The sequence below is a fragment of the Octodon degus genome, unplaced genomic scaffold, assembly GCF_000260255.1.
Source record: "Octodon degus isolate 3935 unplaced genomic scaffold, OctDeg1.0 scaffold00031, whole genome shotgun sequence".
Classification (NCBI taxonomy): Eukaryota; Metazoa; Chordata; class Mammalia; order Rodentia; family Octodontidae; genus Octodon; species Octodon degus.
The window spans coordinates 8,514,842-8,531,127 of record NW_004524607.1 but is presented as its reverse complement, the minus strand read 5'-3'; the positions used below and the strand labels follow the sequence as shown (position 1 = coordinate 8,531,127).

At 45.6% G+C, this 16,286-nt stretch overlaps 1 protein-coding gene across 3 annotated transcripts in view; it reads right to left on the bottom strand.

The window, feature by feature from the left end:
• Positions 1 to 16,286, bottom strand: part of Elmo1 (engulfment and cell motility 1) — a 623,184-nt gene that overhangs the window by 499,646 nt on the left and 107,252 nt on the right. The gene's annotated exons all lie outside the window — the stretch shown is intronic.

The following is a 16,286-nucleotide window of genomic DNA, read 5'->3' as shown; positions in this document are numbered from 1 at the left end:
CCTATATTCTATACCCTTTTTCACTACTTGCTATATCTACCATCTTTGTAGGCTACTACAAACAGAGTATGCTCATTCTTTTGACAGTTGTAGAACTATCTCTCTGCTGTGGGTTGTTCTAGTAAGCCCTCCCCTTGGCTATTACAGACAAGACTGAGAAGCACGATCTTCCACACACATAATTCTGCACATGTGGAGGAATATCCTTACAACACATTCACAGAAGTCGTAATACATGGTTGGTCTTAGGTTTTGGTAGCTGTTTCCAAACATCCCATTGCGCGGCCCCAGCTCCTCCCCCTTCCCCTCCCTCATGCGCCACGCAGAACTTTACCTCTCTATACATGCAGCCTGGCTAACAGATGCAGTTTTTGCAACCCAGACAGGTTGAAAAGCAGGCATCACACTATAGTTTCAATTTGTAGTCCTCTGATAACAAGTGAGGAACACCGGAATGAGGAATGATCAGTTACTCTCTCATGAAGCACCCGTATCTTTTGGCCTGTTCAATTGGACTGTCGGTCTTTAAAGAAACCAGCTCTGTAAAAAGATTTTAATCAAATATGTGCATCTGGCTCTTTGTCAGACTAGAGTAAACTTTGTCAGTTTCTGTCCCAGATCTCAGTGACAGTCGGGCATCACTGAGATGTGACAGACAGCAGAGTTAATAATGGAAGCTTCCGTGCCTGTGATGCTTGCATAAATTACTAACTTGGGCAGAGCCAGCAAGCAAAGGAAATGAACCTAAACAAAACTGCTCCTTTCAGCCAAGGGCAACTGGGAAGCCTGCTATGAGCTAGTCAGCGATAACCAGTGTTTCACTTGCTCTACTCTTGTTGCTGGGACAAATACCCAACACCCAAAATGAAGGAAGGAAAGGTTTATTCACCTCACAGTTACTGGAGGCTTCAGTCCATACTTAGCTGGCTCGAAGGCAAAGTGGCACAGGACAGAGAGCATCAGTTTATGGTGGTAGCAAAGAGTAAGAGGAGCCAAGGGAGGAGTAGCAGCAACAATGGCAACAGAGAAGTCTGCCTCCCTTAAATTACATTTAGGCTATCTGCCCCAGGCTGGAGGTAGTACTCACACCCATAATCCCAGCAGCACTCACACCCATAATCCCAGTGGTTCATGAGTTAATCTCAAAAACTAAAAGTCCCCGCCCCATACCTGCATGAGGCATTGGGAGAGAACTAGACACAACCATAATAACCAGTAAAGACAGACCTACAAAGAAGTAGCTGAATCACTCTATCAAAATACAATTATTGAGCCTCTACTCTACAGCAGGTCTGTTTTCCATGCTGGGAAGACAGCAGCAAATGTAAGTTTTAGATAGCCACAAGGGACACAGGGGAAAATAAAGGGAAGAAGGAACTCTGCAGAGCTGGAGTATGTCAGTGTGGAGTAGAGTGAGAGAGCACAAAAGAAGAACAGTTTTTGTTTTGTTTTGTGTTTTTTTGGTGAAACTGGGATTTGAACTCAGGCCCTTGTGCTTGCCAGGGAAGCGCTTATGCACTGAGTCATCTCCCCGGCCAGAAGAATAGTTTTATGTAATGTAGTGGGCTGATCAAATAGCTTAGCAGATTAAAGCTCTTGCAAGCAGGCACAGGGGCTGGAGGTTCAATCCCCAGGCCTGCCTTGCCTGTCCTGACCCCAGGGTGTGCTAAGATTGGGCGTGGTGGTATGTGCCTGTAATCCCAGTTCTTGGGAGGCTGTAAACAGGAGGATCACTATGAGTCTGATCTAGTAGTGAGACCCTGAACACCCTGTATGTAGACCCTTCCCTAAAACACACACAAAGAAAGAAAGAAAGAAAGAAAGAAAGAAAGAAAAGAAAAGAAAAGAAAAGAAAAGAAAAGAAAAGAAAAGAAAAGAAAAGAAAAGAAAAGAAAAGAAAAGCTGGAAAAGCACAGAAATGGCAGCATCTGAGTAAAATCTTGAGAACTGAGGAAGTGGCCTTTCTGGACAAGTGGACCAGAGCAGACCCCGTGCAAAGGCCCTGAGGCAGGGATCTGTCTATGCTGATTCTGAAACTGGCCACTTCCCAAAGCCAAGCAAGTGAAGGCAAGCATTGTAAGAGAAGCAACTCAGAGAGTGACGAACGGCAGCTTGTTGGGATCATTCCCTATCCTCACGAGCTCAGACACATTCTACCACAGCCCTTGGTTTTTGACTAGTTCTAGAGAAGGACATCAACACCCAAGTGCATCTACTAATGTCAGAAACCAGTGCAGGTTTCCAGGGACCCCTTGACAAACATCAAAACCCTGTCCATCCTGCATTCTACCTGAGAAAGCTAAATTTTCTAGGATGGAATCTTCCAGCAATAATGACTTCAGCATAACAGAACCAGCTTTGTTTACCATTCCCAAACTTAGAAACAACTGGCTACCCAAGAAGAGGAACCTGTTCACCAGCGAGCGTGGCTCCTGGGTGCAGACACATGTAAACAATGGGCTTCCTCTTCACGGTCTGCACCCTGTCTGAACACTGAGAACTTAAAGAACGAGGAACAACCCCACTAGTGCCCCTTCAATTCAGGGCGCAAAGCCAATTACACCCCCTGGAGTAGAAATTAACAAAGCAGGCTGTGTGAGTATCAGCTGATGATGTTTAAAACAAAGAACACAAAGCGCTAGAGATCCAGAGAGTAGATAACAAATAAAAATGCATTCTTAGCACCTCTACATAATGCACTCTTAAAATTACACCAAGAGAAGTCATCTTACCTTCTAGGAATCAAAAGCCGGGCTTGTTTTCCTACAGCTCTGACGGATATCTATTTTTGGACGTCCGTTCAGGGAAAACTTGCCCGGCAGGTGAGAATACAATAGCGTGACTCCCCTGGGCCCCAGGAGAACTAGGGGTGGCTGGGAGGCCTGTACAAAGCAGCTTTGAGAGAACAAGGAGGTTAGTATTCCCCTGCGATTCTCAGCCCACTCAGTGGCTTTGCCACAAGAACACTGTTAGCAGCAGAGCCAGGTGGTAGCGAGACTCACAGAGGAGCCTAGGACAGAATGAAGACCCCCGCCCACTCCACACTGAATCTTCTGGAATATATATTTCCATAAGGGAACAGTAAGGTTTCTCCAAAGGTTTCTTCCAGCCCACATCCCCCTTGCTTCTGATGGAATTTAATAGAGGAAGGTCCCACATCAGGCACGATGCAATCCTGTGCCTTGTGGAGGGCATCATCCTTGGCCTCTTCTATCCCCTCCAGCCAAGGCAGTTGAAATTGTCTCCAATGAAGTTGAGAGCTCATGGACCCTCTGGGAAAGTTACTGATGGGCAGGGCTACCCACCCCTGAACAGTCCCAGGACAAAGGGCCTCATCAGGCCCCAGTGCCTGCTCCACCCACACAGACACAGAAATGAGTCTTAATTTCTGTGGCCAGAAAATTCAATCTCTTTGCATCTTCCACTCCCTCCAACAGAGCATTGGTGGCACTTGATCTTGCAGTCAGCCTCTCCCTACTGCCTCCTGAAGCATTGTTGGGGTGAGGCCCCCACTCCCACCCGACCCTGTGACAGATCGTGACATGCATCTTAATGAGTGATTGCTGGATGGTCACTCCCCACCAGGACAGACTTCTCACTAGAGCTACAAACAATGCAACTGAGTCTTGCGCTGTCAAAATCACCCGTGTAATCTTGAAATCCCAGTAAGTATAAGCTAGCAGATGTGGGTAGACTGCGTACTCTAACAATTCTTACACAAGCTGAAATGTACGAACCACTAAAGGCAGAAATAAAAGTGAGTATGGTGCAGCTGGTTAGACATTCCAACCAGCGTGGTTCTAAAATAGCTATCAAGTCCCTGGAGGTGGCGGAGGAATAGGTTCAGGATTCCAAAACGTTCCCGCTTGCCTGCTGGTTTTACTTTATTCCGTGTAATCTTCTATTAAGATGCTATCGCCTTATTATGCACATTCAATGGCTCACTTATAGTTAAGAGAATTAAATGGGATAGGAGCCCTCCCTACACAGCCACTTAATAACCCATGCATATCAGTGACACAAGGCAACCCAAGTCCACCCTTCAGCTGAAGGTCTCCTTGGCTTGGGTCACATTCCCAAGATGAGGCAGAGAAATCTCTCTATTCCTGCCTGGAAATCCTCTCTCTCTTCACACTGTCCCATGTCCAAAGTGCTTCTTATCTGCTTGTGCTTGACACTTGTTTGATTGTAGCCCCTTAATGATTAGTTGCACGTCTCCTCGGCTTTCTGTAAGTTGATTAGATCTTGAGTTCCAGAAAGTTTCCAACTACTTAGGGCAACTTTTGGTTTGTTTTTCCAAATTTCCTAGACAATTTTAGGTTAGGAGGCTTGCAATGGCTTTAAATCTTTTTATCCCACTTTTAGTCTTTCTGCTGCCCCAGAAGCCCTACATTAAGGTGTGTGGCAAGGCCAGAACTGCAAGGCTGTGCCTGTGGGATCTCCCGGGATGGGAGTGCCTAACATGCTAGCCACCTCCTCCTGACCCCAGTGCAACATAAGGACCCAACAGATGGGTCAGTGGAGGCCAAGCTGGGCCAGTGGGAAGGAAACACCAAGCAGCTGGAGAAATGGCTTGCTTCCACTCTTCTGCCCCTTCTCTCCAGCCTGGAAAAGATGTCCTCTGCCTGTAAACTGACATTATCTTTGGTGACACACAACAAGTTGGACAGTGGGAATGGAAGAGGGATGCTAGCCTCATTTTTTAAATATTGAATAGTCCTAGATGGAAGAAGAAAGATGGACATCATTTTCTCTTGACATCGGTTCTGGAGAGGGAGGAAAGGGCCCCAAAAGGGCACCCATAGAAGGCACCTTGCACTCACTCTGCCCACCAGTCTCCCCAGAGCTCACAACATTGCCCTTTTGAGGATACTGCCTTGTATCAGTGCCACTGAACCTCAAGGAGCTCTTGGAAGACTGCTTGGATGAAGTATGTGTTCTCTGAGCTACACCCATCTTCTCCAAACAGACTGACGTTATCTCAGCACTTCCTGTATACGTCCAGGAACACAGGAAGGGACAGGCAGCACCAGGTGAATGTGGCTCGGGATGCTGTGACTGTGCCCTCCCCAGCAGGTTTCAGGGAGGGCAGTGTGGGTGCAGATAAACCATGTGGGTAAGTGACATTGGCAGGAGAAGCCAGGAGCAGGAGTACAGTCAGGATGCCCACAGTGAAGGGTATACACAAGGTACCACTGTTCCCATCCCCAGGATCAGGGACCTGAGGACATCTTGAGAATGGCAGAGGACCAGAGAGGATGCTGCCAACTGCAGGGATGAGGCCACACAGTGCTTACAGAAAGGCAGAGCATCACTAGGAAAGAGGCAGAAAGGCAAGAGCAAAATCCATTATGGAAGCTTGGCTCTGCATTTTATGCGTCTGCTGTGACAAAACACCCAGGGGGATCTTGGCCGTGACACGGGCCATTTATATGGCAGGAGGAGGAAGGTGCTGCCAGCTAAGGTTGATTTGCAATGTGATAGAAATTCACACAGAAATGTCTTTGCTTTCAGAACACCCCAGACTGTTGTCAAGAAAGCTACAGGACAGCTGCCAGAAGGGACAATGGGGGAGCTAAGCGCACTGAAGGGGCATTGGGCACTGGAGTGCAATTTTCCACTCTTTAAGGAAGCCTCAACTGATAAATGTTATTATTTTCAGTAAACAAAAATGCAAGCTCTTAGCAAATTTTCATAATTATCCTCCACATACTAACCTACTCTCAGGGATCATTCATATGTTGGAATGATTTCCCCATTCATATGTTGAATTCCTAGCCCCAAGAACCCAAAATATGACCGTATCTGGAGACAAGGCCTCTAAAGAGGTGACCAAGGGAAAATGAGGTCCTTAGGGTTAGGGTGGCCCTGATCCACCCAGACTCATATGCTTGCTGTGGATGCAGCCAGGCACAAAGGGAAAGACCACGTGATGACAGTGACAGAAATGGCCATGGAAAGGCGGAAGAGAGAAGATTCTTGAAGAATCAACTCTGCCGACAATGTGGTCTCTGTCTTCCAACCTCCTGATGTCTGAGTTGGTTTTGAAGCCACCCGGCTGTGGTACAGCTATGGCAGTTCTAAAAAACTAGAACCACAGCCCCAGAGACAGCATTAGGAAAAGACTAACACTTGATACAAAGAAGCTTAAGAATGTCTGCATTCCAAAACTGCACTGGAATAATTTAAAGATAAATAATAACCTGAGAAAACATGCCAACAAATGGGGCTGAACCTTAATACATTTCCTTAATAACTATGTCTTATGTATCCATAAAAAATATACAACCTAAAGAAAATGTAACAAAGCGATGCTCAGAGGAAGGAATGCATGATGAATAACACCCGTAAAAGTAATAGAAATAATGCAAATTAAAAGAACAAAGCACTGTTTTTGGCCTAACATTGGTAAGAAAAAAAAATGTTTATTGATTGCTGAGAATGAAAGATAACCTTATACCTTATTACCATCAAGGAAAGAAGCATAAAGAAAACTACATTAAAAATAAGTAAAACTGCTTTATTTTTAAATCTACCCAGTTAGAGTAATTAATTTTTACATTAGGATTTCTAATCTCTTAAAACCACTAATGCAGGGTTTTATACCCACCACACTTCTCACATCTGGTTCAGATAGCTCGCTGTTTTGGGCAGGCCCTCCTGGGCTCTGTAGCTAGCAGCACCCTTGGCTCTAGCAGCTCCCTGCTCTGGAACTGTCAAAGTGTTCCCTGGGTTGGGTGAGATAGAATGTCCCCTAGTTATGAACTAAGGCACTAAAGATGACTAATTATAATCTTGCTTTTAACAACCCTCACTAAAGTGACTGATTATCATCTTGATTTCAGAAACACTTATTAAAGGTGACTGACTATAATCTTGTTCTTAAAACCTCCCATTATAGCCAGGTGTAGTGGACACACAGGTAATTTCAGCATTCCAGGAAGCTGAGGCAGGAGAATCTCAAGTTAAAACCCTATCTGGGCAACTTAGCAAGAATCTGTCTCAAAACAAAAGAATAAAGAGAAGGATACGTGCCATAGGGGGAAGGACCTGGGCTTAATCTCCAGTACTGAAAAAAGAAAAAAAATCTCATGATATATTCCAATTTTACTTGTGGACATAAATATTCATAAATCATAAATCAAATATTTGAAGTACACCCAGCACACATCTCCATCTCTCCTTCTTGGGTAGCAGGCTTTGCTCCACTGGTCAAGAGTGTCAAGTGGCCTACCTGGCCAACACTGCCACCCATCTCCTGGGTGCCAGTGAGGGATTCAGGGACAGGCACATAGCCCCAAGAGTCACTTTCTGGGGATAGGCTAAGAGGCCTGGGAGGAAAGAGTTCTCTTTTCCTGCCAGAGATGGATGAAGCAGGAGCTGTTGCAGCCCAGTTCCCTCCAAGCAGTGAAGGACTCTGCTGAGGGCGGTGTGAGGCAGGGAGAGACCAAAACAAGCAGGGAAGAGAGGGGGAAAGAGGGCCAGAAGGCCTGAGGCCTAAGTACGCCCAGTTCCTGGTTCTTCACACTTTGTTTCTGTTCTCTGAACTACTCTAAAATATATTTTAACATCAGAACGAAAAATTCTCCATCAGGCTCAGCAAGCTGGAGTAACAAATCTGCTACTTATAGCTGAAAACCTCCCAACCCATCAACCCTACCCGATCCATTGGCTGTTCTGAATTCTAATCTTGTTAAATGAGTGACACAAAAACTGCCCTTCAAATCTCACATTCTAATCCTGTAGCCCTGGAAATGATCCTTTACTTCCCGGCCATAGATTTCATATACAAGGAGTGATCAAACACTGGTGTACAAAGAATGTTTAATTTGCTTTAAATTATAGTGAAAGTTGTAGAACCCCCTCAAAGCCCTCCCACACCCTTTGAATACACACATCCCAGTGCTCTTGACACTTCCCGGAGAAGCTCTGCAAGGTCTCTTTCCTGAGGGTCTTAATACCTGCACTGTCCTGGGGGCCTCAGTGTTCTGAGGTGATAAACATTGATCTTTCCTGGTCACTTTGACTTCAGAGAAGAGCAGAAATCACAGGGTGTCGGATCAGGTGAGTAAGGCAGAGGAGGACTCAGCGTCATGTTCCTGGGAGCCTGCCCTTCTGTTGGATGGCATCTGGCACACAGCAGTCACCTTTTTTTATTATTATTATTATTACTGTATTTTACAAAGGCATGAAAGAGGACTTCTAGAGTTGCTTCAGAAAATGACAAGATGGGGTCAGAGTGTTCAAAGTAAAGGAGAGAGTAGCTGAGGAGGATTCATGGCAATGTGTCTTTTTCTATGTCATTATAGTTTTTAAAATTTAAACATCCATTGTATGTTGTAGTCACCTTCCTTGTACCTATTCATCCTCCGTGCCTGCGTGCCCTCTCTGGGCTATTAGCAGAAGTCATTCATGGATTTCAAAACTTAGTCTCATTCCAGTGTTTCCCACACAACACCACATACTTCTCTGAGATATTAATAAATGCAATGGAAAAAAATCTTTTAGAAAACAGGGAATGGAACAATAGCTCCTAAAAGCCCTACATGTGCTGTATACTTTTCATGATATCCTTGTGAAATAGGTACCATTATCAGCCCATTTTGCAGAGAAGAAAACTGAGGCAGAGATGCTACTTAACTCGTTAAATGTCTGGTATCCCCACATGACCCCAGCCAGAACACAAGCCACACCTATCCCATTTGATAGCCCATGTCTACAGTCACTGTAGCTTTCTGTGACAAATGCTTCCCTTATTACAGGTTTTCTGGGCCTTCATGAAATACACACATACTACAAAATCTCCATGCATAATTTAAAATATTTCCCAAATGTATTTGTTGAGAATATACTGCTTTCACAGAACATCTGGTGGCATTGGTTGTTCATAGAATATACATTGGCAAATGACACAAAGCCATTTGCCTCTTGAGTTTCTTGGGAAAGAATAAGGAATTACTGCATCATCTTGGCCAGAAGTGCAGTGGAACACAGCAGAGAAGCTCTTTCCTTCAGCTGCATATTGGATTGCCATCACCTGCGCCTTGGGACTGTCTCCGGGAGAGCAGCCCAAATCTCTTGAGCAGCTCTTTCCACTTCACATTAAACAGTAAAAAAATCAATTAACTGCAGCTTCTAGTGTGCAAATTAGCAGGAGAAATAACAAAAGAAGCAGAATCCTTACATCCGGCCACTGCCAAGGGAACACCAGTGTGTCCCACTCCACCAAAGACATCTGGTTCCCCTGATGCATGCAAGGACTGAAGTCACACAGCATCCTGGCTTCACCTGAGGGTCCTCAACAGTCCCTGCCAGCAGTGCTTAAGCAGCCCCTCATGCCACCCCATACCAGCAAAACCAAGCTCATTCCCAAGGGTGTACAGGCTGAAGGAAAAATTAGCTGGTGTGATCTAAAACTATGTTAAAAGTAAAAATTTGTTTTAACTTCTTGCACTAAAACACGTATTGCCATTAACTCTCCTCAGATTCCTCCCCCTGACTTCAAACATTCTCACCCCATCCTTCTTTCCGTTTTCTGAAGCAGTTCTGGAGCCCTCTTTTGGGACTGTCTCTTGTGGGGCCGCTGTGGCTGCTTAGGTGTCCTCATTCAATTCAAAACATTTACCCTTTGTGGTCATTTTGATTTTGGACAAGAGCCAGAAGCCACATAATGCCATATCTGGTGACTATAGTGGGTGGGGACACAATATCATGTTTTCACAAGCCTGCTTGTCCATGGGGCAGCAGCAGGACTCACAGTAGGAATGGCCATATCTCCGAAAGACACTCATGAAAGGGGACTCTCAGAACTGCTTCAAAAAGAGGTGAGAAGGATGAGACGTGTGTGCCCAACACTAGGGGAGTATCTTGAGGGGAATTCACGGCAATGTGTCTTCTACTGTGGTGAGTTTGTTTTCTTTTTATGTACTGTTCACTGCACGTGCCAATCACGTCTCATAGAGACTTGTGATGCGTGGTGGCCACCCATTCCCTCATCAAAGGCTGCTGTTTCCTGAGCACAACCCTGTGTTCACAGTGCTCCTCAACCTCAAATGTCCTGTCTCCTCCCATGGGCCTGCTTCAAAGATTCTCATTAAGCCTTCAAAGCCAGTGTGCCAGGGCGCCTGAGAGCAGCCCTGGCCCCACAGTTCCCAAGCTTCAAATCTATACCGGAGTCCCCTGTGGCTGCTTCTACTGACCTCCTTCTATTCTATTAGCTTCCACAGACTCCTGAGGGCAAGAATCTGAGCCTTTGCTTCTCTATCCTCCCAGTCTTTTCCAGAAAGCACAGGAAACAACAGCTCCATACTTTACAAACAAGTGAATGAATGAAAGAATGAACGAATCACTTCTTAAAAACAAATTCAGAGATTTTTTTAAAAGGAGTGAGGATTTCACCAAAGGGTGGTGTCTTGTTAAAATCCAGAACTGCCTGCACAGAAAACCTTCAGGCATATCTTCCAGCACCAGCTCTTCAATTGTCTTCCTGGACAGGAATAGAAGCAGGGCCGCTGGAGGTAAGAGCAGATTCCTTTTCCTCCTAGAGAAATTTCCATCCTGTCAAGAACAGGATTAGATCCAAGCCAGGCTGCGGGGCCTCTTCCCTTTGCTCTGAGCTGTCTCCCACTCTGGGATATCAGCATTTCAACTGGAAAGTTCATTACTCTGCAAACCAACAACACATACTTCCTCCCTTGCTTTGGTTTGCTGGGTATTTGCTTTGTAAATTCCTTCTCCGCTGCTGTGGTGCTGGTGGCTGCTCCTCCTGGAAGCCCTGTCACTACTGATGTGTGCAGGCCGGTCTTCCCCAGAGGAGGGAAGAAGCCCAGGCCCAGCTCCCTATCGCAGGTCCCAGAGGCACAGTCGCAGGAAATGCTGGAGCCTTTCCACCATCGTGCAGCCAAGCACTCAGAGTTTCCAAACCTGCTGATCAGAAAACAGCCCTCAAAGCCTCCCTGTCCAGCAGCAGCAAAGCTTTCACAACCACTGTGGAAACTCCACTGCAATAGATCACCAGAGAGGCAGGCGTTCTGCAGGACTCAGGGAAAAAGGACACCATGCCAAGGGCAAACAGTCTCAGGATGCCACCGCTCCCACCTTCTTGACCCCGCCACATCTCCTGGATCTCATTCCCCAGATGGTCCAGCTTATCTGCTGAGGCATTGGCCTGCGTGTTAATCCTGCTTCCAGAAGCTCCAAAGTCCTGAGACTCTGGACAAGTTACATAATATGTCTGAGCCTTCATCCTCCTGTGTAAAGCTGGAACAACAGGAGACTGCCGGCCGAGAGGCTGTACCCAAGCGCGAGCCTTGCTGCTGATTACTTTGCCCTGCTGGCTGTAGCAGAACAGCCTCAGATGCAAGGCCTCTCAGGGGCTTCTCCCTTCTTCCTGCTTTCCTTTCTAATCTGAGGCCATAGAAAGCTGAAATCCTGTTCCTTAAGGTGGGTCAGATAATCTAGAGTGCCTTTCCTCCAAAACCAGCCATAAAAACGCAAAAGGACATCCCAGAAAGGTCATTCTTTGCCATCTGTGTGTCCTTCCAGTCTTGTACAGCAATATCTGTGTGTCTTCCACTTGACGGACAGGTCCTCCCCACAGATGGGCTTGCTGTTCCTCTGAACCTGTAGTTTTACGGGAAATGAGAACAGTGACGACTCAGCTTCCTATTGGAGGTTGCTTCAAGCATGGCTCTAAAGACCCCAGCCAGGTACAGTGGTGCACACCTGTAATCCCCAAACTGTAAGAGGCTGAGGCAGGAAGATCACAAATTTGAACCCAGCCTGGGAAACTTGCCAAGATCTTGATTCAAAGTAAAGCAAAATCAAAAGGTCTAGGGATATAACTTAGTGCTAAGAGTGCCACTGGGTTTAGTTCTCAGTACCACAATGATTTAAAAACAAAGAAAAAGATCCTGAAAATGTTTCCCAAGGTAGACTAGTCAGAAAACATGAATATCCCCTACTTTCAGGGTTTTCGATCCTGTCCACCTTAGTGCCTATTTTGGGGAAAATAGGGCTTACATTTCTCATCTAAAAGCCAGATTATGAGTTGAATCCTGAAACTGCCTATCTGCTCACCTCCCTGCTCAAGGTCATGTTTTAGATGGAATTTTTCTTGAATATTCATTTTGCCCTCTCTATATGTTGGATAGAACTTGCCCACCATATCATTAGGTTCTACCTTTACAGGTTAAAATAACCATGAGTCAAAAATGTTAGAAAATAAAGCCAGGAAGTGTGGTCCCTGCCTGTCATCGCAGCATTGGGGAAGCTGAGGCAGGAAGATGGCTTAGAGTTCAAGGCCATCCTGAACTACAAAGTGAGTGGCTGGTGAGATGGCTCAGTGGTCTAAAGCACCTACTTAGAACAAGCTTAGCAAAGCACAGGGACCGCGGTTCAATCCCCCAGCACCACATGCCAGCCCGCCCCACCCCCTGGTCGGCTGAGCTGGCCACACACACACACACACAAATAAATAAAATAAATAAATTTGAACTACAAAGTGAGAGTCCATATTAAAAGAATGATAACAAAAAGTAGAAAACAAAAATTTCAAAATTAACACAACAATAAAAGGAATAGAAATGTTAAAAGGCAGTCGAGAGATTTACTGTAAATACAGAATTTGTATTTACAGTATAGAATTAAGTACTGATATTTAAGTATAGAATTAAGTATTATAAGTACTCTACTTGGGAGAATGTGCTTAAGTGTATCTATGGGAATCTTGGGACAGCTGCAGCTTATCCCCCTAATTATTAGGCAGAACCTCATACCACCAGCACCACAAACAAACAAATCAATAGCTTGTTCCCTTTTATCTCCTTAATCTTAGGATGAGCTGTCATTTCCCTTGGCTTGTATAACACAAATCTCTTCCTTCTAGTTTTTTATCTGAAAGCTTCCAAAAGGTTGGTGCAATTTGTCTTAAGACAAAACCTGATTAAGGACACGCTATCAGCATAGCCAAGCACTGAGGAATTTTCCAAAGGAAGGAATGAAGGAATATTTAGATAGCAGTAGTCCCAGCAGGCCTTCCACAGGCATGCAGATGACTGCGGGGATTCCTTACAGTGTTCACTTTATAAGGAAACCCCGAAGGTGCTAAATGGCACCCCCGGTATCTAGACTGGGAAAATGGGGCGTGCAGTTCTCCTGTAGAAGCAACACCGTGGATGGCAGCCTGAGGTTGCCCTTTGCTGGAGATAGCATTCTACACGCAGTTCTTCAGTAGAGCTGGTAAGTGGTCAGATTAAAGCTGGTAAGAGGAGAACAAAAAAAAAAGAACTTCCCAATCAGTGTGAGCTGCTTGCAGGGTTAGTGCCTTGAAAAATCTGCTTTGCTTTCTCTTCTGCTTTCTACTATCAGGGATGAATAATCTAAAATTCTCTTCACCTGCATTTAGGTCTAGCAAATTTAGGCCTCCACCTGCTGATCTCTGCATGGAGGAGGACTCTGCTGTGAAAAAACAAGGCAAACCACAAAAACAACAACAGAGAAGAAAAGAAAGCCAACAAGCTTGCTGGATTGATAAGGTTCATCATGCGGAAAAAAATAGAACAGGCTATGTGCACCTGATCACTTGATTGTTACATTATTATCTTCCTGTGTAGAAAACACATCAGGCACAACAAAGCTGGGGGAGGGAGGGGCACACTGAGTTCTCTCTGCAGATCTGGTCATGGGGGCGGATTCTGAGACTCAGTTAGAGGAGGTGTGAATTTGATGAGTGAGGTCAAAGAAAGCCAAATTCCACAGGAACCTGAAGCATCTTACTTTTCTCAGAATAAGGGCTACTCCTACACTGGCTACACAGGTAAGGGGCAAGAGAGAAGGGGTGTAAGGGAGGGAGGAGGGGAGGAGCAGGGAGGCTGAGAGGGGCAGTTCTGAGGGCAGACACACTATATGTTGGGTGTAAAATGAGCAGACCTATTATCTTCTATCTCTGCCTACAGAAAAAACTGGTCAGAAGAGGACCAGAGAGAAGGCAAGATAACTCAGTGGACTAAGCACCTGCTTTGGCAGGCTCAGGGACCAGGGTTCAATCCCCAGTCCCAAATGCTGCATGGACCCTGATCCCAGGGCAAAGCTGAACTGGTGACCAAGTCCAGGCATGGTGGTGCACAGCTGTCATCCCAGTGCTGGGGAGGCTGAAAACTGGAGGATCACTATGAGTCTGAGTCCATGCTGCACAGTAAGACCCTATGCCAAATATATAAATGGCAAAAAAAAAAAAAAAAAAGAACCAGAAAAGACAGGCATGGTTTGGTAAGAAAGATACTGATGCTTCTATCCTTGAGGCTGAGATACAATCGCAGAAGGGCAGGGTGACAGATGTTTAATATTCTTGAATGATACAAATTAGAAGGAATTGATAACAAAAGAGAGAGAGGCTGGAGTCCCTAACAAAACATGGCACTGGCTGATGTTCCTTCACTGAGACCAGATAATCCCAAATGGAAGCTGGATGGCCGGTTTGCTGGCCAGCAGGGGCATGGGCGATTCACCTGGAGGGAGGGACCAGAGGGCAAGTCCAGGCTGCTGGTGCAAGGCCCGCCCCTCACGCGCCTCTCCAGCTGGACCTGTCTGCTCCTCTGCAGATGCACCTACACAACTGAAATGCACGGTCGCTGCCTTGTGAGTGACAGCAAAGGCTGCAGAGGGGAGCAGGTAGGCCACAGATGAGACGCAGACTCACATTGACTTCTTCCTCCTCCTAGTTTCACTCTGCCCAACCTCACCAAAAATGCTCTCTGCGCCTCCTTGTTTTGCTCAACTGCAAAATGGAGGAAGCCCAGAGCACCCGTCTCACTGGTACCTTAGGATGAATAAGTACCAAAAAGATGACAATGGTGTACTCCATTTCCAGGTGCCAGGTTCCGTGGAAAGCAGTTCACACAGATGCTCTGCTTCATCGCTCTGTGACACAGGTGCTACTGGAACCCTCACTCCAAAAGAAAGAGATGGTGTCCCAAGGACATCAGCTGCCAGCCGGGCTAGTGAGCAAGCCAGCCTATCCCAAGCTGGCACTCAGAGCCCGAACACTGAACTTCCCCAACCTTAGGACACACAGCTCTTAGCAGTGCCAGGCAGTGTGGGAGAGCCAAATATTCCCCGCCCTGATGATGAAGTGGCAAATCCAGGCTTTTCCCACCAGTATGGTTCTGAAGGAAGAAGGGTCCAGGGTCGGCACATCTAAATTACCAACCACTTGTGCACCTGTCTGCCTCGAACTTCTGTAACACCAACTGCGATTTCCTGAACCTGCTTGTGACTTTGACTCTGTGGACCGCAATCAGCTGTGGCCTGAGATTTCCAGGCTCAACAAAGACTCAATTCTTGGCGCTGTGATAGAAACTGCAACTTAATACTACCTCTCAGAAACACTGCAGAAAAAATAGCCCACGGCTCAGAGCATAATTTCCTGTGTGGTGAAACAGGGATCTTTTCATGACCTCTATCTTTTTACCTTTCCACTTAATAATGAATGGATATTTAACTTTTGCATGAGTTAAATATACTCTCCCACCTCCTAGAGAGAGAACAGAGAGATTCTTTCATAAGCAGATAACATGATTTTATTTCCACTAACAGGGAATAATCTTAATTGACATCTAACTCTGTCAGAGAACAAGCTCAGAACATGTACTGAAAACTGAAATAATCACTTTTTGGTAGCAGGTCCCAGCATTTAATGAGCTTATTATGGCAAAGAACCTAAAAAGCAAATCAATTCACTGAGGTACAAGAGAGTTCACTGGGAAGTTACACAGCTTCAAGTGAAAGTTTGTGAAACTTGACTGAGATTTTAAAAAATAATAATAATACCCTGCAGTTGACATTTCAAACACATATTTAAAAATCGTCCAAACCAAGATTAACTCAGGATAATACACATAAGGCATAAATACTGGGGACCCAGCAAACCCAGATGACTTTCTTTGAGGAAAAGATCCAGATGTGCCCATGGGTACTCTTAACTGGCACTCTTAGGAAGAGGTAGTCAGATCGAATTGAGGTCCTCAAATTTCAAAAGGATTTCACCCGAATGCTCTGCTCAGACAACTGGTTTAAAGAGCCTGCAAAGAATAAAGAGTAACTGCACTATGCCCTCGATGAGGAAGGATAATACTGAGCTCACAACCATCTACAATGAGGGTGACTAAGCATCTTCAACCAGAAATTCTTACAAACAACCTTAAAAATGAGCCTGGCTTAAAAACTTAAAGTAAAGCCACAAGACAGAGCAAGAAATCCTTTAAGGGGCCGGGGAGATGGCTCAGTGG